The 24,417-nt window shown below is 40.4% G+C and overlaps 1 long non-coding RNA gene across 1 annotated transcript; it reads left to right on the top strand.

The window, feature by feature from the left end:
• Positions 1-268: 268 nt before the first annotated feature.
• Positions 269-23,820, top strand: LOC143809695 (uncharacterized). The gene is made up of 3 exons (XR_013222403.1): positions 269-438; positions 19,869-19,953; positions 23,770-23,820. It is a non-coding gene; the product is annotated as an uncharacterized LOC143809695 (long non-coding RNA).
• The last annotated feature ends 597 nt before the right edge of the window (positions 23,821-24,417 follow it).

Below are 24,417 nucleotides of genomic sequence, written 5' to 3'. Positions count from 1 at the left end.
GATCGCTTTTTATTCCGATTTTTAGGAGGCAGTATGACCAAAAAACAGCTATTCATGAATTTCTTTTGGGGTGTTTATACCGTTCCGCTTTAGGTAAAATGGATAAAGCAGTTTTATTCTTCGGGTCAGTACGATTACAGAGATACCTCATTTATATTTTTTTTAATGTTTTGGCGCTTTTATACGATAAAAACTATTTTATAGAAAAAATAATTATTTTTGCATCGCTTTATTCTGAGGACTATAACTTTTTTATTTTTTCAGCAAAGAAGAAAAATGCAGACAGCACTCACCGGTCCTTAAAACTTCATCCTTTATTCAAATTGTCATTGTCATGGCCAGAGGAACAGGTTGCTGGAATGTGTGAGCTGGTGTAAGACGACGGCCGTTTCGCGCCACTTAGCGCTTCAACGGGTCTATACTTCAGAGGATATGACGGTGAGTGATATACCTTAGTCCAGGACAAGCTCCTCCCATCATATCAACCACATGACAAAGTGCAAAAGACATACAACTGTTAATTATAAACTGTTAACTGTCAACTGTTAGTATAAACTTGTCAGGGAGTTATTATTATGCCTGGCTTGGCCTGTAGCAGAGAGAAAAAAAAAAAAAGGGATATATGCGCCCTTAGGGACCAGGCTTACCTAGTTATTTCACAGGAATATGGACATGTCCATTCTATCATTTAACCCCATAGGTCCCATTGCGCCCATGCGCATGATCCATTTTGCTTCTCGCTGCAACAACAATCTATGCAAATTTCCACCTCTAAGTGGCAGCACTACTCTCTCCAAACCTGCGAACATCAAGACATTAGGATCTCCCATGTGCTTTTCTTTAACGTGATTGATCAATCGTGGGATGCCTTTACCTGTCATTACAGATTTATAGTGTTCTCTGAAACGTACGTATAATGGTATGTGCACACGTCAGGATTTCTTGCAGAAATTTCCTGAAGAAAACCGGAAATTTTCTGCAAGAAATCCGCATTTTTTTTTTGCGTTTTTTCGCGTTTTTTTAGCATTTTGCAAGCATAATTAGCTTGCAGAATGCTAAAGTTTTCCAAGCGATCTGTGGCATCGCTTGGAAAACTGATTGACAGGTTGGTCACACTTGTCAAACATAGTGTTTGACAAGTGTGACCAACTTTTTACTATAGATGCAGCCCATGCAGCATCAATAGTAAAAGATAGAATGTTTAAAAATAATAAAAAAATAAAAAAAGTGGTTATACTCACCTGCAGACAGCCGATCTCCGGACGGAAGTGGCAGCATGCACCGATGAGAGGCGGGAAGACCCCGGGGGCCATCGAGAGTGAGTATATGACTATTTTTAATTTTAATTTTTTTTTTTTACCAACTATATGGTGCCCAGTCCGTGGAGGAGAGTCTCCTCTCCTCCACCCTGGGTACCAACTGCACATAATCTGCTTACTAGTAGAAGTAAGCAGATCAATGCATTCCTAGGTGTGCGGAATCCCTGCAATTCCGCAAATTTAATGAACATGTTGCTTTTTTTTCCGCGATGCGATTTTTTCGCGGAAAAAAATGCAACATTTGCACAAGAAATGCGGAATACAGTGAAAATAATGGGAGGCATATGAGTAGTAGAGCATCGGGTGGTTTCGTCAAACTCAATTTGACAGGTGGACACGCCCCTATCAAAGTGTATCAAAGTGTGTAACCCCACCCCTGCCCTGTCTTCTGACAGCAGCTGTGTGACTGCTCCCCCTCCCTTTTTGATATAGTTTAATATTATTATCACTGTATTTGATACAGTGTTTATTATCCCAGTAATTGTTTTATATTAGATTAATGTGCTGTATTAAAGTTTACTCTTGTTTGATAAGCCGATGATAGGGAGAATGAGCCTGTGTTTCTGCTATCACAGTGTTTAATATTGTTAATACAGTGTTTATTATCCCAGTAATACACAATGTAAGAGCCCCGTGATATTGGGCTATGTCTGCAAGCAGCATTTTACACAAGATTCAGGAATCCTGCAAGAATCACATGACATGTCATTTGTGTCTTAAAATAGCTCACTCGTCTATGTGAATAAACTCACTCTTCTATGTGAAAATCCTGCAAGATTCACATGACATCTCATGGCTGCTGTCAGCAGCTGTGTGCCTGACCCCCCTCCCCCTTTCTGAGAACCCAGACAGATGATCAAAACACAGAAAGCTTTATCAGAGATTTAGAGTCTGTATAATTATCGGACTTCAGTATCGCTGTAAGCTGCAGACTGCCCATTTGATAATAAATTGTTATCAAAGTGACACCAAAGCATATTAAATAGATAACACACCAAAATCATAGTGGATCAAAGTGTATTATTTTATTTATAGTCCCAATAATATTTATTCTCTTTTATTGACATTTTCACAAACCTACAGTTCCAATAATATTTATTTGACCAGCAGATAATTAATTAAAATCGCATAAAGCGTGTTAAATAGACATCATACGGATATCGTAGTGAATCAAAATGTATTAAATTGATTACTGATACGATTCCAACAAATTGATAATAAATTGTTAGAAAGTGACACCAAAGCATATTAAATAGATAACACACCAAAATCATAGTGTATCAAAGTGTATTATTTTATTTATAGTCCCAATAATATTTATTCTCTTTTCTTGACATTTTCATACACCTATAGTCCCAATAATATTTATTTGACCAGTGTTGGACAGTCATTTATCAGTTTTTCATACGTATCACAGAAAGATTTTAGTTTGATCTGATTTAAAATCATATAGTTCAGCGATAATGTCAGGTGTTGGACAGTCATTTATCAGTTTTTCATACGTATCACAGAAAGATTTAGCTTGATCTGTGCGAGTTTGTTGGCATATTATGTACATTCTGTGTTTATGCATGATTATTTCATACTGTGATTCTCATTTTATGAGTTTTATAACAGATCAGACTGATTTACGGACATATGTATAATTATTAGTTAATTGGACAGTAGTGTTGAGCGATACCGTCCGATACTTGAAAGTATCGGTATCGGAAAGTATCGGCCGATACCGGCAAAGTATCGGATCTAATCCGATACCGATACCCGATACCAATACAAGTCAATGGGACTCATGTATCGGACGGTATTCCTGATGGTTCCCAGGGTCTGAAGGAGAGGAAACTCTCCTTCAGGCCCTGGGAACCATATTAATGTGTAAAATACAGAATTAAAATAAAAAATATTGCTATACTCATCTCTCCGACGCAGCCTGCACCTTACCGCGGGAACCGGCAGCGTTGTTTGCTTAAAATTCGCGCTTTAACTTCCTTACGCGAAGTCCCGGCTTGTGATTGGTCGCGCGCCGCCCATGTGGCCGGGACGCAACCAATCACAGCAAGCCGTGACGTAATTTCAGGTCCTTCAGGATTTTAAAATTACGTTCCGGCGTTGTGATTGGTTGCGTCGCGGTCACATGGTCGACGCGACCAATCACAAGCCGTGACGTCACGGGAGGCTGGACACGCGCGCATTTTAAAATGCGCGCGTCTCCTGCCTCCCGTGACGTCACGGCTTGTGATTGGTCGCGTCGCCCATGTGACCGCGACGCAACCAATCACAGCAAGCCGTGACGTAATTTCAGGTCCTTCAGGATTTTAAAATTACGTTCCGGCGTTGTGATTGGTTGCGTCGCGGTCACATGGGCGACGCGACCAATCACAAGCCGTGACGTCACGGGAGGCAGGAGACGCGCGCATTTTAAAATGCGCGCGTGTCCAGCCTCCCGTGACGTCACGGCTTGTGATTGGTCGCGTCGCCCATGTGACCGCGACGCAACCAATCACAACGCCGGAACGTAATTTTAAAATCCTGAAGGACCTGAAATTACGTCACGGCTTGCTGTGATTGGTTGCGTCCCGGCCACATGGGCGGCGCGCGACCAATCACAAGCCGGGACTTCGCGTAAGGAAGTTAAAGCGCGAATTTTAAGCAAACAACGCTGCCAGTTCCCTCGGTAAGGTGCAGGCTGCGTCGGAGAGGTGAGTATAGCAATATTTTTTATTTTAATTCTTTATTTTACACATTAATGTTGTTTCGATACCGATACCCGATACCACAAAAGTATCGGATCTCGGTATCGGAATTCCGATACAGCAAATATCGGCCGATACCCGATACTTGCGGTATCGGAATGCTCAACACTATTGGACAGTCATTTATCAGTTTTTTCATACGTATCACAGAAAGATTTTAGTTTGATCTGATTTAAAATTATATAGTTCAGCGATAATGTCAGGTGTTGGACAGTCATTTATCAGTTTTTCATACGTATCACAGATAGATTTTAGTTTGATCTGATTTAAAATTATATAGTTCAGCGATAATGTCAGGTGTTGGACAGTCATTTATCAGTTTTTCATACGTATCACAGATAGATTTTAGTTTGATCTGATTTAAAATCATATAGTTCAGCGATAATGTCAGGTGTTGGACAGTCATTTATCAGTTTTTCATACGTATCACAGAAAGATTTAGCTTGATCTGTGCGAGTTTGTTGGCATATTATGTACATTCTGTGTTTATGCATCATTATTTCATACTGTGATTCTCATTTTATGAGTTTTATAACAGATCAGACTGATTTACGGACATATTATGTATAATTATTTTAGAATGAAGCAGGCCCAGAGACGCCCCCAACCTGTACAGATAATGTTCAGTGTTAGTGTGATACAGCATTGTGTTATTATTCCAGGCTGTAACATTTCTATTCCCACAATTTCAACGATCTCTTGATTTTTATCAGAGTCGGTATTCACATATAATAATAATAATAATAATAATAATAACCATCGGTGATATTATGTATATCATGTGTTTTGACAGGTATAAAACGGTTGTTTTATACATGACTGGTATATGAATATAAAAAGTAAAAATCATCACATGTACAATTAATATACATCATTACACTTCTTACAAAATAGATAATATACAGTATATAGTTCAGTGATAATTGTTACAGTATTTTATTTTCCCGGTGTTACTTTTGTTCATGTATTACCGGATGCTTCTGCAGTTGTGATTCTCACCTTTCTATATAAATAGTGCAATAATTCACACACACGGCCAGTTTTCCGTTAAAAATATGAATATTATTGAATATAATGTTTTACTTATGTTACAGTTTTTTTTGTTTTTTTTTCCCTGATGCTACTTTTGTTCGTGTATTATCGGCGTCTTCTTCAGTTGTGATTCTTACCTTTTCTATATAAACATGGGTAAATGAATTGTCCAGTGCCAGCATAATTTTTCAGCGAGTCCAGGGGTTGTGTTTAACTATCCTTTTAGAGTGTCTAGTAGTTTTATATTCTTTGTCTGTTATATTTCTACACAAAGCTTCAAAACTATTTTGTAATTTATAATGTATCACAGTAGTTTCATATGAAGTTACATCTTAGGCTCTGTTCAGACTATTGTAATATCTGTAGCTTAAAATAGAGCCAAATAGCTACTTTCAAATCCGGACATACACCATTGATTTTAATGGGGTCTAAGGGGATTCTATCAAGCTTTTCCACATAATAGTTATGGAAAGAATAATGCTACAGAATTGGCCGCTCCAGTTATAAAACAAAAATGATGAAAATTATCCTTGATGATAATGTGAAAAGGCTTATGCAGTGGGTTTATGGATCTCTACAATAAACACCATGTGTAGAAATTTGGTTCTAGAACTTGTTGGATTAGTGAATATAATAACGTTTGGCATATTTTATAACATACAGCTAATGATTCATGCTTTTAACTTGTATGTAACTGGTTAATGTTACTAATACCCTCTAACATGGGGGCATGGCTCTGCATTTTCTGAAGAGTTGAGCTTCAGCTCCATCTTTCTTTAATTCTACATTATTTTATCACATATTAATTTCACAGCTGTCTGTGCTGGCTATTTGCACACAGCCTTCTTGAATTCAATGTTTTGTAGATTTTTCTGTCATGGAAAAAAAAAAAAAAAAAAACGTGTGCAAAGTTAAAACATAATTAAAATAAAGAATAATGACCTAGCTGGTTGTTTGGGTGATATTGTAAAATCATTTATTGTTTCTACTACTTGGCAATTGTTACACTCAATTATTATTATTTTTTTTTTTTCCCTTGGATTTTTTTAGTCATTACAATTATTTTTGCTCCCAAGATAGGGTTTTAGAGTCACCAAGTAACATAAATGTGCAGACTCCTGAAAATTACAATTACAAAACATTCAAAGTTTGTTTCTCCACTTTTTGCAGATAATAAATTTTAATTTCTTTATAATTTGACTTTTAGTTATAGTTTGTTTCAGCTCTTTGCCGTTCTATGTATACCGTAAATTTTGCTTCCTTTCAGTGAATAATATAAGACAAATTATTTTTATTCAAAGACATCTAACTTATGTATACTTTTAAAGCTTTGTTACATTTCTATCCAGTCTACACCATGCTGTGTAACATAAATACATGTGGTCTTGTAGTATGGTTTTTGGTTTCTCTGAACTGCCGCAAACAAAACATATAAGGTAGTACGGCACAAGATGTGAGCGTACCCGCAGCTCACTGAGCATTACCGCTGCACTCACTTCTCTTTGCAGCTTCTGAATGTACACTATTCTCACCCATGGAGAGTTTTCCTTTAAAAATATGAATATTATTGAATATAATGTTTTACATATGTTACAGTATTTTATTTTCCATGCAAAAATCCATCTTTGTGCTGATGGAGGCATCAACATTTTTGTATAACAGATGTGTTTCTCCTGATTTTTCTTGGTTAAGGGATCACTGATGTTTTAATAAACTTTGAATAAATAACTGGTCATACATAAGAAACCTTGCAATATATCTTTATAGAAATAATACTCCTGCACTCATGGCCACTTCTCCTCTACCTTTGCCTCCTGAACTCATCATAGCAGCTGCTTGTCAATCACTAAGTTGACTCGGCAATGGCTTCAGCAGCACATGTGTGTTGTGTGTGTTTGTGATTCTTGTGTGTGTGTGTGTTCTGTGTGTGTGTGTTCTGTGTGTTTGTTGTGTGTTGCATGTGTTGTGTGTGTTCTGTATGTTGTGTGTGTGTATGTTTGTTGTGTGTGTTGCCTGTGTTGTGTGTGTTCTGTATGTTGTGTGTATGTTTGTTGTGTGTGTTGCCTGTGTTGTGTGTGTTCTGTATGTTGTGTGTATGTTTGTTGTGTGTTGCCTGTGTTGTGTGTGTTCTGTATGTTGTGTGTATGTTTGTTGTGTGTGTTGTATGTGTTGTGTGTGTTCTGTATGTTATGTGTGTTTGTTGTGCATGTGTTCTGTGTGTTGTGTGTGACTGCCTCCATCTCCGTTCTGCAATTCTCCTCTCTCTTTACAGAACCATAAACTTATAATGGCAAAATGTTGATGCCTCCATCAGCACAAAGATGGATTTTTGCATGGAAAATAAAATACTGTAACATATGTAAAACATTATATTCAATAATATTCATATTTTTAAAGGAAAACTCTCCATGGGTGAGAATAGTGTACATTCAGAAGCTGCAAAGAGAAGTGAGTGCAGCGATAATGCTCAGTGAGCTGCGGGTACGCTCACATCTTGTGCCGTACTACCTTATATGTTTTGTTTGCGGCAGTTCAGAGAAACCAAAAACCATACTACAAGACCACATGTATTTATGTTACACAGCATGGTGTAGACTGGATAGAAATGTAACAAAGCTTTAAAAGTATACATAAGTTAGATGTCTTTGAATAAAAATAATTTGTCTTATATTATTCACTGAAAGGAAGCAAAATTTACGGTATACATAGAACGGCAAAGAGCTGAAACAAACTATAACTAAAAGTCAAATTATAAAGAAATTAAGATTTATTATCTGCAAAAAGTGGAGAAACAAACTTTGAATGTTTTGTAATTGTAATATTCAGGAGTCTGCACATTTATGTTACTTGGTGACTCTAAAACCCTATCTTGGGAGCAAAAATAATTGTAATGACTAACAAAATCCAAGGAAAAAAAAAAATAAAAAAAAAAATAACTGAGTGTAACAATTGCCAAGTAGTAGAAACAATAAATGATTTTACAATATCACCCAAACAACCAGCTAGGTCATTATTCTTTATTTTAATTATGTTTTAACTTTGCACACGTTTTTTTTTTTTTTTTTTCTTTTTTCCATGACAGAAAAATCTACAAAACATTGAATTCAAGAAGGCTGTGTGCAAATAGCCAGCACAGACAGCTGTGAAATTAATATGTGATAAAATAATGTAGAATTAAAGAAAGATGGAGCTGAAGCTCAACTCTTCAGAAAATGCAGAGCCATGCCCCCATGTTAGAGGGTATTAGTAACATTAACCAGTTACATACAAGTTAAAAGCATGAATCATTAGCTGTATGTTATAAAATATGCCAAACGTTATTATATTCACTAATCCAACAAGTTCTAGAACCAAATTTCTACACATGGTGTTTATTGTAGAGATCCATAAACCCACTGCATAAGCCTTTTCACATTATCATCAAGGATAATTTTCATCATTTTTGTTTTATAACTGGAGCGGCCAATTCTGTAGCATTATTCTTTCCATAACTATTATGTGGAAAAGCTTGATAGAATCCCCTTAGACCCCATTAAAATCAATGGTGTATGTCCGGATTTGAAAGTAGCTATTTGGCTCTATTTTAAGCTACAGATATTACAATAGTCTGAACAGAGCCTAAGATGTAACTTCATATGAAACTACTGTGATACATTATAAATTACAAAATAGTTTTGAAGCTTTGTGTAGAAATATAACAGACAAAGAATATAAAACTACTAGACACTCTAAAAGGATAGTTAAACACAACCCCTGGACACGCTGAAAAATTATGCTGGCACTGGACAATTCATTTTCCCATATTTATATAGAAAAGGTAAGAATCACAACTGAAGAAGACGCCGATAATACACGAACAAAAGTAGCATCAGGGAAAAAAAAAAAACTGTAACATAAGTAAAACATTATATTCAATAATATTCATATTTTTAACGGAGAACTGGCCGTGTGTGTGAATTATTTCACTATTTATATAGAAAGGTGAGAATCACAACTGCAGAAGCATCCGGTAATACATGAACAAAAGTAACACCGGGAAAATAAAATACTGTAACAATTATCACTGAACTATATACTGTATATTATCTATTTTGTAAGAAGTGTAATGATGTATATTAATTGTACATGTGATGATTTTTACTTTTTATATTCATATACCAGTCATGTATAAAACAACCGTTTTATACCTGTCAAAACACATGATATACATAATATCACCGATGGTTATTATTATTATTATTATTATTATATGTGAATACCGACTCTGATAAAAATCAAGAGATCGTTGAAATTGTGGGAAAAGAAATGTTACAGCCTGGAATAATAACACAATGCTGTATCACACTAACACTGAACATTATCTGTACAGGTTGGGGGCGTCTCTGGGCCTGCTTCATTCTAAAATAATTATACATAATATGTCCGTAAATCAGTCTGATCTGTTATAAAACTCATAAAATGAGAATCACAGTATGAAATAATGATGCATAAACACAGAATGTACATAATATGCCAACAAACTCGCACAGATCAAGCTAAATCTTTCTGTGATACGTATGAAAAACTGATAAATGACTGTCCAACACCTGACATTATCACTGAACTATATGATTTTAAATCAGATCAAACTAAAATCTATCTGTGATACGTATGAAAAACTGATAAATGACTGTCCAACACCTGACATTATCGCTGAACTATATAATTTTAAATCAGATCAAACTAAAATCTTTCTGTGATACGTATGAAAAACTGATAAATGACTGTCCAACACTGGTCAAATAAATATTATTGGGACTATAGGTGTATGAAAATGTCAAGAAAAGAGAATAAATATTATTGGGACTATAAATAAAATAATACACTTTGATCCACTATGATTTTGGTGTGTTATCTATTTAATATGCTTTGGTGTCACTTTGATAACAATTTATTATCAAATGGGCAGTCTGCAGCTTACAGCGATACTGAAGTCCGATAATTATACAGACTCTAAATCTCTGATAAAGCTTTCTGTGTTTTGATCATCTGTCTGGGTTCTCAGAAAGGGGGAGGGGGGTCAGGCACACAGCTGCTGACAGCAGCCATGAGATGTCATGTGAATCTTGCAGGATTTTCACATAGAAGAGTGAGTCTATTCACATAGACGAGTGAGCTATTTTAAGACACAAATGACATGTCATGTGATTCTTGCAGGATTCCTGAATCTTGTGTAAAATGCTGCTTGCAGACATAGCCCAATATCACGGGGCTCTTACATTGTGTATTACTGGGATAATAAACACTGTATTAACAATATTAAACACATTAATCTAATATAAAACAATTACTGGGATAATAAACACTGTATCAAATACAGTGATAATAATATTAAACTATATCAAAAAGGGAGGGGGAGCAGTCACACAGCTGCTGTCAGAAGACAGGGCAGGGGTGGGGTTACACACTTTGATACACTTTGATAGGGGCGTGTCCACCTGTCAAATTGAGTTTGACGAAACCACCCGACGCTCTACTACTCATATGTAAGTGTTTTTTTCGCGTTTTTATCAAGTTTTTATAGCGAAAAAACGCTAAAAAAACACGAAAAATACTGAACGTGTGCACATGGCCTAAGGGGCGTATTGTTTTGCCAATATAGAAAGACCCGCATGTGCATAAGATGACATATACCACAAAGTTTGTTTTACATGATATCAATTGATTTACAGTGTGTTTTATTGCCCCCATGCGCCAAAATGTCTCTCAATCTCGTGCTTCGTCTGCACGAGATAAGGGGCACTCTAGCCACAATCTCAGTAAGATCTTTGTCCCTTTCTAGGATATGCTAGTTTTTTCTTATGGAGGAGCATATCTGCTGGTCCATAGGACCAACAACATCATTATTATACTCTTTTACTTTTTCCTCCACCTTTTCCAACGCTGCATGCAGCATAGTACTAGGATACCCTCTTTGCCTAAATCTATTAAATAGATCCTCAGCCTGCTGTTGGTACCCTTCCTGTGTGTTATTTATCCGCTTTAATCTTAAAAACTGGCTATATGGCAGTGATTGTTTGGTATACCCCGGGTGATAACTATTGAAATGCATCATGGAGTTGGTAGCCGTGGGTTTACGGTACGTGGGGGTGCAGATGGATCCCTCTTTTATCTCAACCAACACACCAAGGAATTCCATCCTTGTTCCCCCATAATTCGACGTGAACGACATATTCATATCATTGCTCTGATTAAGGTATAGTACAAAATCCTGGAATATTTGTTCTGTACTATCCCATACTATGAACACGTCGTCAACGTACCGAAAATATGTCTTAATATGCTTCAAATAGGGGTTTTGTGTAGTGTATACAAATTTTTCCTCAAAATAGCCGAGAAACAGATTTGCAAAAGTACATGCTGCCGGAGTCCCCATCGCAGTCCCAGTTTTTTGTAGATACCATGTATCCATAAATGTGAAAGCATTAGGCTGCCGTCACACTAGCAGTATTTGGTCAGTATTTTACATCAGTATTTGTAAGCCAAAACCAGGAGTGGAACAATTAGAGGAAAAGTATAATAGAAACACGTCACCACTTCCGTATTATCATGCACTCCTGGTTTTGGCTTACAAATACTGATGTAAAATACTGCCAAGTACTGCTCACATAAGAGGGTAGTGGCCCACTCTGGCACAGGGGTGCACCAGAGGATTCTCCTGTTCTTGCGTGGGCCAGTCCAAGCCTGTGTACAATTTTCCATCCAATCACACTGTGATGTGATTTTCCAGCTTACCCCTACTTTTTCACCTTTCCCTATCGTCAAGTCTAAGCCCAGCGCAGGAGGTCAGTAATGGAGAGGCTGCATGAACATCGATAAAAATATTTGTTTTTTCGAGTGGCAGCCACTGAGCACCCTCTTGTCCACAAAGATAAAAGGCTGTCATAATAAAAAGGTCTGTGTTGATTGCATGTCTTGTATGATTTTAATCTCCTGTTTGTTCATAAGCTGATCTTCCATGATAGTAAATTTCTGTCCCAACTTTGGAAATTTTAAACAGAGACTAACAGAGTGCAGAACATGTACAATGTTACAGAAAGGAATATTCATTATTCCTATATAGTCACAAAAGGAGTTAAAAATAAGCATCTTATATGAAATCAAATATCATGTTGGACTCCTGCCCAGCCATGTGTTTCACCCATTTGCAGCTTCTTCCAGGGCAAGTCTGATGTGCTAAATTTTTTAGTAACTTGTTTTGGCATGCATACGACTTTTATACTGCTTTTCTAGTAAGGAGCTGTGGATTCTTCCCATTCAGTCAGGGTGTAGCTCTGCCGTAAGCTTGGATATTTCTACCCAAGTCTGGCTGTGACTTATGGTTTATAACTTTTGTACATTTATTTAGAAAATCTGGAGTCTGCATTAATTCATTTTGAGTTCTGGGGTCTTAATAAATTCAATTTGGGGTCCAAAATCTGTATTATATCTATGTAGGGCCTGTTTAAGGTATATTTTGATATATTTTGGAACCTGTACTAGTTTTGAATTCTGGGGGTTGAAGTCTCAGTACAAATGAATTCTCATAATTTAAGGGTATTGAGGGTCCTCTATAGATGTGGGCTGTATAAAGCAGTGGCTTAGGTGGCTCTAGAAAATGCTAGGCCCTTTGTGACGTTTGATTCAAGCGTTTGGAAAAAAGTGACAAAGAAGTTGGCAACCTTAACTACATCCAATGCAACCTGAGATGATAGTCAATATCTTACAAATCTTTTGCTAGCTGTATTACAAGCATTAGGTTTACATAAAATCAGAAATTGAGACATTGAGAGGCATCCTAAATATTTTAGCAACCCTTATTCTTATATATTGGAAGAATGTAATTAAAGTACCTTCTGTGTTTGAGCTAGAAAAATGTATAAACTATATACGGGATAAGCACTCAAGCACGCAATTGGTACTCCATACAATCTCTATAATAGAAAAAGAAACTGATTTAATTTCTGTATATAAAGAGAAGAAAATATCTGCCACTATGTTTATATCATCCTTGATGTATTAAGACTAGTGTTGAGCGATACCGGAAAGTATCGGCCGATACCGGCAAAGTATCAGATCCAATCCGATACCCGATACCAATACAAGTCAATGGGACTCAAGTATCGGACGGTATTCCTGATGGTTCCCAGGGTCTGAAGGAGAGGAAACTCTCCTTCAGGCCCTGGGAACCATATTAATGTGTAAAAGAAAGAATTAAAATAAAAAATATTGCTATACTCACCTCTCCGACGCAGCCTGCACCTTACCGAGGGAACCGTGTTATGACCCCAATGGCGAGGGTCTCAGAGGAACGTGGAAGTCTGCAGAATACAAAAATCCAGCTCATAGGGCAGTGGTAACTGGGTTGACCATATATCTACTCCTAACGCCAACACTAGAAGTAGCCGGGGATCATTCCTACGTTGATTCTAGATGACACGCGCCAGCCGGAGAATCTAGCTACCCCTAGTAGAGGAAAACAAAGACCTTTCTTGCCTCCAGAGAAGGGGACCCCAAAGCTGGATAGAAGCCCCCCACAAATAATAACGGTGAGGTAAGAGGAAATGACAAACACAGAAATGAACCAGGTTTAGCACAGAGAGGCCCGCTTACTGATAGCAGAATAAAGAAAGGTAACTTATATGGTCAACAAAAACTCTATCAAAATCCACACTGGAAATTCAAGAACCCCCGAACCGTCTAACGGTCCGGGGGGAGAACACCAGCCCCCTAGAGCTTCCAGCAAAGGTCAGGATACAGATTTGGAACAAGCTGGACAAAAATACAAAACCAAAACAAATAGCAAAAAGCAAAAGGCAGACTTAGCTGATATAACTGGAACCAGGATCAGTAGACAAGAGCACAGCAGACTAGCTCTGATAACTACGTTGCCAGGCATAGAACTGAAGGTCCAGGGAGCTTATATAGCAACACCCCTAACTAACGACCCAGGTGCGGATAAAAGGAATGACAGAAAAACCAGAGTCAAAAAACTAGTAACCACTAGAGGGAGCAAAAAGCAAATTCACAACAGTACCCCCCCCTTAGTGAGGGGTCACCGAACCCTCACCACGACCACCAGGGCGATCAGGATGAGCGGCATGAAAGGCACGAACCAAATCGGCCGCATGAACATCAGAGGCGACCACCCAGGAATTATCCTCCTGACCATAGCCCTTCCACTTGACCAGGTACTGAAGCCTCCGCCTGGAGAGGCGAGAATCCAAGATCTTCTCCACCACGTACTCCAACTCGCCCTCAACCAACACCGGAGCAGGAGGCTCAGCAGAAGGAACTACAGGCACAATGTACCGCCGCAACAAGGACCTATGAAATACATTGTGAATAGCAAACGACACAGGAAGATCCAGACGAAAAGATACAGGATTAAGGATTTCCAATATCTTGTAAGGCCCAATAAAACGAGGTTTAAATTTGGGAGAGGAGACCTTCATAGGAACAAAGCGGGAAGAAAGCCATACCAAATCCCCAACGCGTAGTCGGGGACCCACACCGCGGCGGCGGTTGGCAAAGCGCTGAGCCCTCTCCTGTGACAACTTCAAGTTGTCCACCACATGATTCCAGATCCGCTGCAACCTATCCACCACAGAATCCACCCCAGGACAGTCAGAAGGCTCCACATGACCCGAAGAAAAGCGAGGATGGAAACCAGAGTTGCAGAAAAAAGGCGAAACCAAGGTGGCGGAACTAGCCCGATTGTTAAGGGCAAACTCAGCCAACGGCAAGAATGTCACCCAATCGTCCTGATCAGCAGAGACAAAACACCTCAAATAAGCCTCCAAAGTCTGATTGGTTCGCTCCGTCTGTCCATTAGTCTGAGGATGGAAAGCAGACGAAAACGACAAATCAATGCCCATCCTACTACAAAAGGATCGCCAGAACCTGGAAATGAACTGGGATCCTCTGTCTGACACAATATTCTCAGGGATGCCGTGCAAACGAACCACGTTCTGGAAAAACACAGGAACCAGATCGGAAGAGGAAGGCAGCTTAGGCAAAGGAACCAAATGGACCATCTTGGAGAAGCGATCACATATCACCCAGATAACGGACATGCCCTGAGATAGCGGAAGATCAGAAATGAAATCCATGGAGATATGTGTCCAAGGTCTCTTCGGGACAGGCAAGGGCAAGAGCAAACCGCTGGCACGAGAACAGCAAGGCTTAGCTCGAGCACAAGTCCCACAGGACTGCACAAATGACCGCACATCCCTTGACAAGGAAGGCCACCAAAAGGACCTGGCCACCAGATCTCTGGTGCCAAAAATTCCCGGGTGACCTGCCAACACCGAGGAATGAACCTCGGAAATGACTCTGCTGGTCCACTTATCCGGGACAAACAGTCTGTCAGGTGGACAAGACTCAGGCCTATCAGCCTGAAATCTCTGCAACACACGTCGCAGATCCGGAGAAATAGCTGACAAGATAACTCCATCTTTAAGAATACCAACAGGATCAGCGACTTCAGGAGCATCAGGCACAAAGCTCCTAGAAAGAGCATCGGCCTTCACATTCTTAGAACCTGGTAAATACGAGACAACAAAATCAAAGTGGGAGAAAAACAATGACCAGCGGGCCTGTCTCGGATTAAGGCATTTAGCAGACTCGAGATACATCAGATTTTTGTGATCAGTCAAGACCACCACACGATGCTTAGCACCCTCGAGCCAATGACGCCACTCCTCAAATGCCCATTTCATGGCCAACAACTCCCGATTGCCCACATCATAATTTCGCTCGGCAGGCGAAAACTTCCTAGAGAAAAAGGCACAAGGTTTCATAACAGAGCAACCAGGGCCTCTCTGCGACAAAACGGCCCCTGCTCCAATCTCTGAAGCATCCACCTCAACCTGAAAGGGAAGTGAGACATCGGGCTGGCACAAAACAGGCGCCGAAGTAAACCGGCGTTTCAACTCCTGGAAAGCCTCCACGGCAGCAGGAGCCCAGTTAGCTACATCGGAGCCCTTCTTGGTCATATCCGTCAAAGGTTTCACAATGCTAGAAAAATTAGCGATAAAACGACGGTAGAAGTTAGCGAAACCCAAGAACTTCTGAAGACTCTTAACTGACGAGGGCTGAGTCCAATCAAGAATAGCTCGGACCTTGACTGGGTCCATCTCCACAGCAGAAGGGGAAAAAATGAACCCCAAAAAGGGAACCTTCTGTACACCAAAGAGACACTTTGAGCCCTTGACAAACAAAGAATTTTCACGCAAAATTTTAAAGACCAACCTGACCTGCTCCACATGCGAATCCCAATTATCAGAAAAAACCAAAATATCATCCAGATAAACAATCAAAAATTTATCCAGATACTTCCGGAAAATGTCATGCATAAAGGACTGAAAAACTGAAGGCGCATTGGAGAGCCCAAAAGGCATCACCAAGTACTCAAAATGACCTTCGGGCGTATTGAATGCGGTTTTCCATTCATCACCTTGCTTAATGCGCACAAGGTTGTACGCACCACGAAGGTCTATCTTGGTGAACCACTTGGCACCTTTAATCCGGGCAAACAAGTCAGACAACAGCGGTAAAGGATACTGAAATTTGACAGTGATCTTATTTAAAAGCCGATAATCAATACAAGGCCTCAAAGATCCGTCCTTTTTTGCCACAAAAAAGAATCCCGCACCAAGAGGGGAAGAAGACGGACGAATATGTCCATTCTCCAGAGACTCCTTGATATATGAACGCATAGCGGTATGTTCAGGTACCGACAGATTAAACAGTCTTCCCTTAGGAAATTTACTGCCTGGGATCAAATCTATAGCACAGTCACAGTCCCTATGAGGAGGCAGTGCACTGGACTCAGACTCACTGAAGACATCCTGATAATCAGACAAATACTCAGGAACTTCCGAAGGCGTAGAAGAAGCAATAGACACAGGCAGGGAATCCCCATGAATACCACGACAGCCCCAACTAGAGATTGACATAGCCTTCCAGTCCAGGACTGGATTATGGGTCTGTAACCATGGCAGCCCTAAAACAACCAAATCATGCATTTTATGTAAAACCAGGAAACGTATCACCTCGCGGTGTTCAGGAGTCATGCACATGGTAACCTGTGTCCAATACTGCGGTTTATTTGCTGCCAATGGCGTAGCATCAATACCCCTAAGAGGAATAGGATTTTCTAATGGTTCAAGAGTAAAACCACAGCGCTTAGCAAATGACAGATCCATAAGACTCAGGGCAGCACCTGAATCAACAAACGCCATGACAGGATAAGACGACAGTGAGCAAATCAAAGTTACAGACAGAATAAATTTAGGTTGCAAATTACCAACGGTGACAGGACTAACAACCTTAGCTATACGTTTAGAGCATGCTGAGATAACATGTGTAGAATCACCACAGTAGTAGCACAAGCCATTCCGGCGTCTATGAATTTTCCGCTCATTTCTAGTCAGGATTCTATCACATTGCATTAAATCAGGTGTCTGTTCAGACAACACCATGAGGGAATTTGCGGTTTTTCTATCACATTGCACCGAATTAGGTGTCTGTTCAGACAACACCATGAGGGAATTTGCGGTTTTGCGCTCCCGCAACCGCCGGTCAATTTGAATAGCCAGTGCCATAGTATCATTCAGACCTGTGGGAATGGGAAAACCCACCATAACATTCTTAATGGCTTCAGAAAGGCCATTTCTAAAATTAGCGGCCAGTGCACACTCGTTCCAATGTGTCAGCACGGACCATTTCCGAAATTTTTGGCAATACACTTCAGCCTCGTCCTGCCCCTGAGACATAGCCAGCAAGGCCTTTTCTGCCTGAATCTCAAGATTGGGTTCCTCATAAAGTAAACCGAGCGCCAGAAAAAACGCATCAATATCAGCCAATGCCGGATCTCCTGGCGCCAGCGAAAAAGCCCAATCCTGAGGGTCGCCCCGTAAGAACGAAATAATAATTTTTACTTGCTGAGCAGAGTCTCCAGATGAACAGGGTCTCAGGGACAAAAACAATTTACAATTATTCCTGAAATTCCTAAACTTAAACCTGTCTCCGGAAAACAGTTCAGGAATCGGTATTTTAGGTTCTGACCTAGGATTTCTGATAACATAGTCTTGTATGCCATGCACACGAGTAGCCAGCTGGTCCACACTTGTAATCAAGGTCTGGACATTCATGTCTGCAGCAAGCATAGCCACTCTGAGGTAAAGGGGAAGAAGAAAAAAAAAAAAAAAAAAAACACAGAATCTTCTTTCTTATAATCCCTCTTCTGCAATGCATTAAACATTTAATACTGGCCTGGCAAACTGTTATGACCCCAATGGCGAGGGTCTCAGAGGAACGTGGAAGTCTGCAGAATACAAAAATCCAGCTCATAGGGCAGTGGTAACTGGGTTGACCATATATCTACTCCTAACGCCAACACTAGAAGTAGCCGGGGATCATTCCTACGTTGATTCTAGATGACACGCGCCAGCCGGAGAATCTAGCTACCCCTAGTAGAGGAAAACAAAGACCTTTCTTGCCTCCAGAGAAGGGGACCCCAAAGCTGGATAGAAGCCCCCCACAAATAATAACGGTGAGGTAAGAGGAAATGACAAACACAGAAATGAACCAGGTTTAGCACAGAGAGGCCCGCTTACTGATAGCAGAATAAAGAAAGGTAACTTATATGGTCAACAAAAACTCTATCAAAATCCACACTGGAAATTCAAGAACCCCCGAACCGTCTAACGGTCCGGGGGGAGAACACCAGCCCCCTAGAGCTTCCAGCAAAGGTCAGGATACAGATTTGGAACAAGCTGGACAAAAATACAAAACCAAAACAAATAGCAAAAAGCAAAAGGCAGACTTAGCTGATATAACTGGAACCAGGATCAGTAGACAAGAGCACAGCAGACTAGCTCTGATAACTACGTTGCCAGGCATAGAACTGAAGGTCCAGGGAGCTTATATAGCAACACCCCTAACTAACGACCCAGGTGCGGATAAAAGGAATGACAGAAAAACCAGAGTCAAAAAACTAGTAACCACTAGAGGGAGCAAAAAGCAAATTCACAACAGAACCGGCAGCGTTGTTTGCTTAAAATTCGCGTCACGGCTTGCTGTGATTGGTCGCGTCGCGGCCACATGGGCGACGCGACCAATCACAAGCCGGGACGTCACGGGAGGCAGGACACGCGCGCATTTTAAAATGCGCGCGTGTCCAGCCTCCCGTGACGTCACGGCTTGTGATTGGTCGCGTCGCCCATGTGACCGCGACGCGACCAATCACAAGCCAGAACGTAATTTTAAAATCCTGAAGGACCTAAAATTACGTCACGGCTTGCTGTGATTGGTCGCGTCGCGGCCACATGGGCGGCACGCGACCAATCACAAGCCGGGACTTCACGTAAGGAAGGAAAAGCGCGAATTTTAAGCAAACAATGCTGCCGGTTCCCTCGGTGAGGTCCAGGCTGCGTCGGAGAGGTGAGTATAGCAATATTTTTTTATTTTAATTCTCTCTTTTACACATTTTTACATTAATGTTGTTTCGATACCGATACCCGATACCACAAAAGTATCGGATCTCGGTATCGGAATTCCGATACCCGATACTTGCGGTATCGGAATGCTCAACACTAATTAAGACCACACGTTGGCAGTAACAGCCTATACTTCGGCAAGAGGAGTTATTTAGGCTTCTAAATGGTTGCTAATGGCGAACTGACAACAGACCATTTTCTAAGCTAATTTCACTGAAGTGGTTTGTTTTTGTTATTGATTTCAGAAAAAGAATGGAGGATTGGTAATGGTGAATTTTCACAAGGAGTTCATTGCATGCAGCAAAACTGCAAACATATCTATATTGGCAGGTTTGTATTTCTATGCAACTTTCATGCCATCCCCAAACATCTTATGAAACTGATGTATTGGTTTATGAACATTTTTGTGAAGGCTCTCTGTACACAAATAGAGGAGGTTATGTTATTCTTTACCAACTGTAAAACCTACCCACTGATAAAAAGCACCATCCTGTCACACTGTGATGGTCTTCGGTAAGGAAGGGTGGCATCAAACTGTCCCATGAACTGAGATTCTAAGTATCCTTGTCCAGGTAGAGAGGCCTGAGCTCCAACTTACTATGCTCCTGTTAATGTCCTAAGCTGTCTCCTACCCCTACCCCAAGAGGCCTGGGACAGATATGTTACTGTATAAACACATAAGAAAAACCGGTATAACAAAAAACACTTACCAAGGTTAGAGAAGAATAAAGGGAAGGATAGGAATGTACAAACCAATTGGGAATAGGATAATGGAGAAAGCATATACCCAAAAAGAGCCAACTGCAATCTCCAGCAGCAACTACAAACTCCACCTTCAGCACACCAAGGCCAGGAAGTAAACTTTCACAGGCGGAGATGAGAAAGTCTGGCCAGGTTTTATAGAGCAAGAAAATGAGCAGGTCAGGAGCAGCTGTGAAATGGAGCTACATGTCTCTAATCAGCATACAAAAATTCATTAACTTCTTCGGGCCAAAGCAAACAAAGTCAATTTCTTATGACGAACAAAGCACACAGGCTAAATGGAAGATCTGCGATTCACAATACATAATGATCGTCTAACCCCAGATCTTCCAGAAGGATGTGGCACACTCGTGATACATATTTTGCATATGAGAAAAAATTCCCTCAATTATACATAGTATTGCTTTTGAAATGCATTTATAATATTGCTAGCTTGGTTACATAGCATCACATGTCCAATTTTTTAATGAAAGTCTGTAGTCAGTTTATGTTACTACAGAATTGTGAAGCCCCACACACATATGCAGTGCACGCTGTGAGGATTTTATGGTGCCAGTGGTGAAACCGAGATGTTATGTTACTGCAAATATACAATAAGTATACTTCTTGCCACATAGAAACTATATGTGTGTGGCCTCACTCAATACAAGTAAACTGAGTGAAGCTGCGCATGTCTAGTTGGAATATGGCTGGAAGTGTCATGCTGGTGCAATGCAGGTAAGTGCAGGCTTTTCAAGATGGCAGTAGAGAGGAAGCAGGTCTGCACCTAAACAGAGCTGACCTGCAGTGCAGCAGTGAGGCTACCACAGGGGGCAGCAGAATAGTCAAACAAGCCGATTCTATATAGTCAGTAGTGCAGTACCAAAGGAAAAGATAAAACACAGAGTCAGAGACAATCCAAAAGGTCAGTAACAGTCAGGAGAGGATAAGCCAAAGACAGAAGACAAAAACAGGTCTGGATACAAGCCAATTCAAAACCGGGGGGGGTTGCACACTAAAGGGAAACACTGAGTCAAGATGGGAACGGGGAAAACAGGGACACTGGTTCAGGCAGCTAAAGCAGCAGGACAAATTAGGATATACCAGAGTCAGCTACAGACGCTGTACTCAGAACTATAACTGACACCACCTGCAGGATGCAACAGAGATAAATAGCAAAACCTGAAACCAGACTGAGGCTAAGAAAAGTTAACCTCTGACATGATCAGACCGGGAAAAGGGAAGACAGGGCTCAAAACCCAGTCTGGATCATGACAGGAAGTATGTATAATGCCGCTTTGTCTCACACAGACACCATAGAATCCTCTCCTAGAATTCGAATTTGCAAGTAGCCTTTTCATACAGGAGGACTGTAACTCTAGGCCATCTATTGGAAGTAGTAATCTTAAAACTCAATATCAACCCTTTAAAGGGCCTTGCCATATGACTTAGGAAAAGCAGCCAAGCCAGAAGCTTCATTTGAAGACATGTTTCTGGGTGCTTTTCCATTAGTCTCCCTTTTGGAAGCCTTTCACCCAACCAAACCAGCTCTCCATTTTTGCATTGATGAGGAGCAAACACCCTGAAACACTTGTCTGCAAATGGAATTTCTGGAATGTCCTCTTATACTAAGTCACATGGCTAGGCACTTTAAAGTATCTATATTGACTTTTAGAATTGTGACTTACAATAGGTGGCACTAGAGTTCCTCTTTTCTTCCTCTCTGACGATGTTACTTGCATATTGATTACCTTGTGATAATGACATCTCTCAGGTTGTGGGTTAAATTAGGCAGGAAGTGACCAGGCAGCTCTTGAAGTTGATGTGTTGTAAACAGTAAAAATGGCCAAGTATAAAGATTAAAGCAGCTTTGATATGGTTTGAATTGTGAGAGCATGATAACTGGATTAGAGCATCCTCTAAACATTAGATCTAGTTTTAGCAATACTAGTATGCAGGGCTTAATGTTGCCTACTCAATGGTTATTGAATCTGACATTGTGGAAAAAGTTAAAGGCAATGATGGAAAATTGTCTGAACATAGGGTACATCAGCTTATAGAGCTGGGAAACTCCAGGCCAGTTAGAGTGACCGAGTGCCAATGTTGATCCTTGTCCACCACTGAAAGGACCGTTATTGGCCATTGGGGTATAGGAACTGGACCACAGAGCAATAGAAAAAGGTGGACTGGTCTGTTGAGTCTAGTTTTGTATTATATTATGTAGAAGGCCAGATGTGTCAGCGTTAATTACCTTGGAAAACGGTGGCAAGCTTACGCATGCAATTGGATATTTTGCTGGGAAACCTTGGTTCTAATTGTTTAAATACATATTACTCTTTTTCTTTGATTAAGTACCAAGACACAATCACAAAACAATGTTTAGGAATAGAGAGGAGCAAATCAGGTAAAACCTAATTCGATTTGCAGAGAAATTTTCTTCCTGAATTCAATGTCCCTTACTATAATTACCTATACTATGCTCTGGAGTCTCTAAAGAGATCCCAGAGCATGATAAACGTATGATGTAGAAAATTAAAAAAAATACCTTTACTCACCTTATCGCTCTCCTCTCCGGCCCCTCTTCTCCTCACCATCAACTACCTAGTCCATCTTCTAATTACTATCATTAATGATGAATCCCTGAGCCTCTTTACACTAGGCTGAAACTTCCAACCATGGTGGTGAGCAGGACCATGTGTGTGCCTTGTCCTTGCATGCACAGAACCATCCCAGGTTTCCTCAGACCTGGACGTTCTGGCCTAGCATTAGGAGGAATTTAGCGAGGATCGGATGGCTGACAATGTGGAAATGAGGGGCCAGAGAGGGAAAGTGAATACATGTTCTTTTGGATTTTTTAACCCTTTGATGGCTTTTTATGGTTCAGAAAAAGAGTGGCAAGTGGCTGTCATCTAAACGGAAGCTATTTACAATCAAATCTGTATTTTAGCAAAATCTGATTTGTCATATTCGTGTAGAATTAAATTCAACGCAAATATATTCACTCATCTCTACTTACAAATGGCTTGGTAAATATGAAAAATGGTTCTAGGTATTGACTTGACCTTCAACCACCAATCAATCTGAGCATCTATGGAATTTGCTAATTATTCAAGTTTATGGAGGCACCACTTCACATTTTAAAGGATTTTAAAGGCCTGCTGCAGGAGGAATTGCGCTATTGCTCTGCATAGGGCACATATATTTTTCTTGCACTGGGGTCCTCTATCTATCTATGTTTGCTCCTCATTAGATACTATTACGGTAATGTCTTTTTTACTTTTAAAATGCTGCAATATTACAAAAGTTACTGTACTTGATGAATGCAAGTTCCTTTGATAAAAACATATTGAACCATAAACTAAAAAATATTTGTAAATCCAATGCTTGTAAACTTTTTTTCTTTAGACCATTTTGACTACATTAAAAATTTAACAGGACCAGAATCGGTTGGAATTGGTGGAGATTACAATGGAGCAAATGGGTAAGCCATCCTTTTTAGGATTACTTATGGAAAATTTGATTATCTTTGTAATGTTTATGTTTAAAGGAAAGCTATCATCAGAAAGCAAAGTAATATTTAAAGGGAACCTGTCACCCCCAAAATCGATGGTGAGGTAAGCTCACGGTCATCAGGTGCTTATCTACAGCATTCTGTAATGCTGTAGATAAGCCGCCGATGTTACCTGAAAGAGGAGAAAAAGACGTTAGATTATACTCACCCAGGGGCGGTCCCGCTGTGATGGGCGTCTCAGGTCCGGTACAGCGCCTCCCATCTTCATTCCATGATGTCCTCTTCTGGTCTTCACACCGCGGCTCCGGCACAGGCGTACCTTGTCTGTCCTGTTGAGGGCAGAGCAAAGTACTGCAGTGCGCAGGCGCCGGAAAAGTCAGAGAGGCCCGGCCACTGCAGTACTGTGCTCTGCCCTCAACAGGGCAGACAAAGTATGCCTGCGCCGGAGCAGCGGCGTGAAGACCAGAAGAGGACATAATGGAATCAAGATAGGAGGCGCCGGAGCGGACCTGAGACGCCCATCGGACCGGACCGCAGCGGGA

The sequence above is a fragment of the Ranitomeya variabilis genome, chromosome 2 (assembly GCF_051348905.1).
Source record: "Ranitomeya variabilis isolate aRanVar5 chromosome 2, aRanVar5.hap1, whole genome shotgun sequence".
Classification (NCBI taxonomy): Eukaryota; Metazoa; Chordata; class Amphibia; order Anura; family Dendrobatidae; genus Ranitomeya; species Ranitomeya variabilis.
Note: the sequence above shows the minus strand (reverse complement) of the source record. Positions and strands in the feature narration are given on the sequence as shown.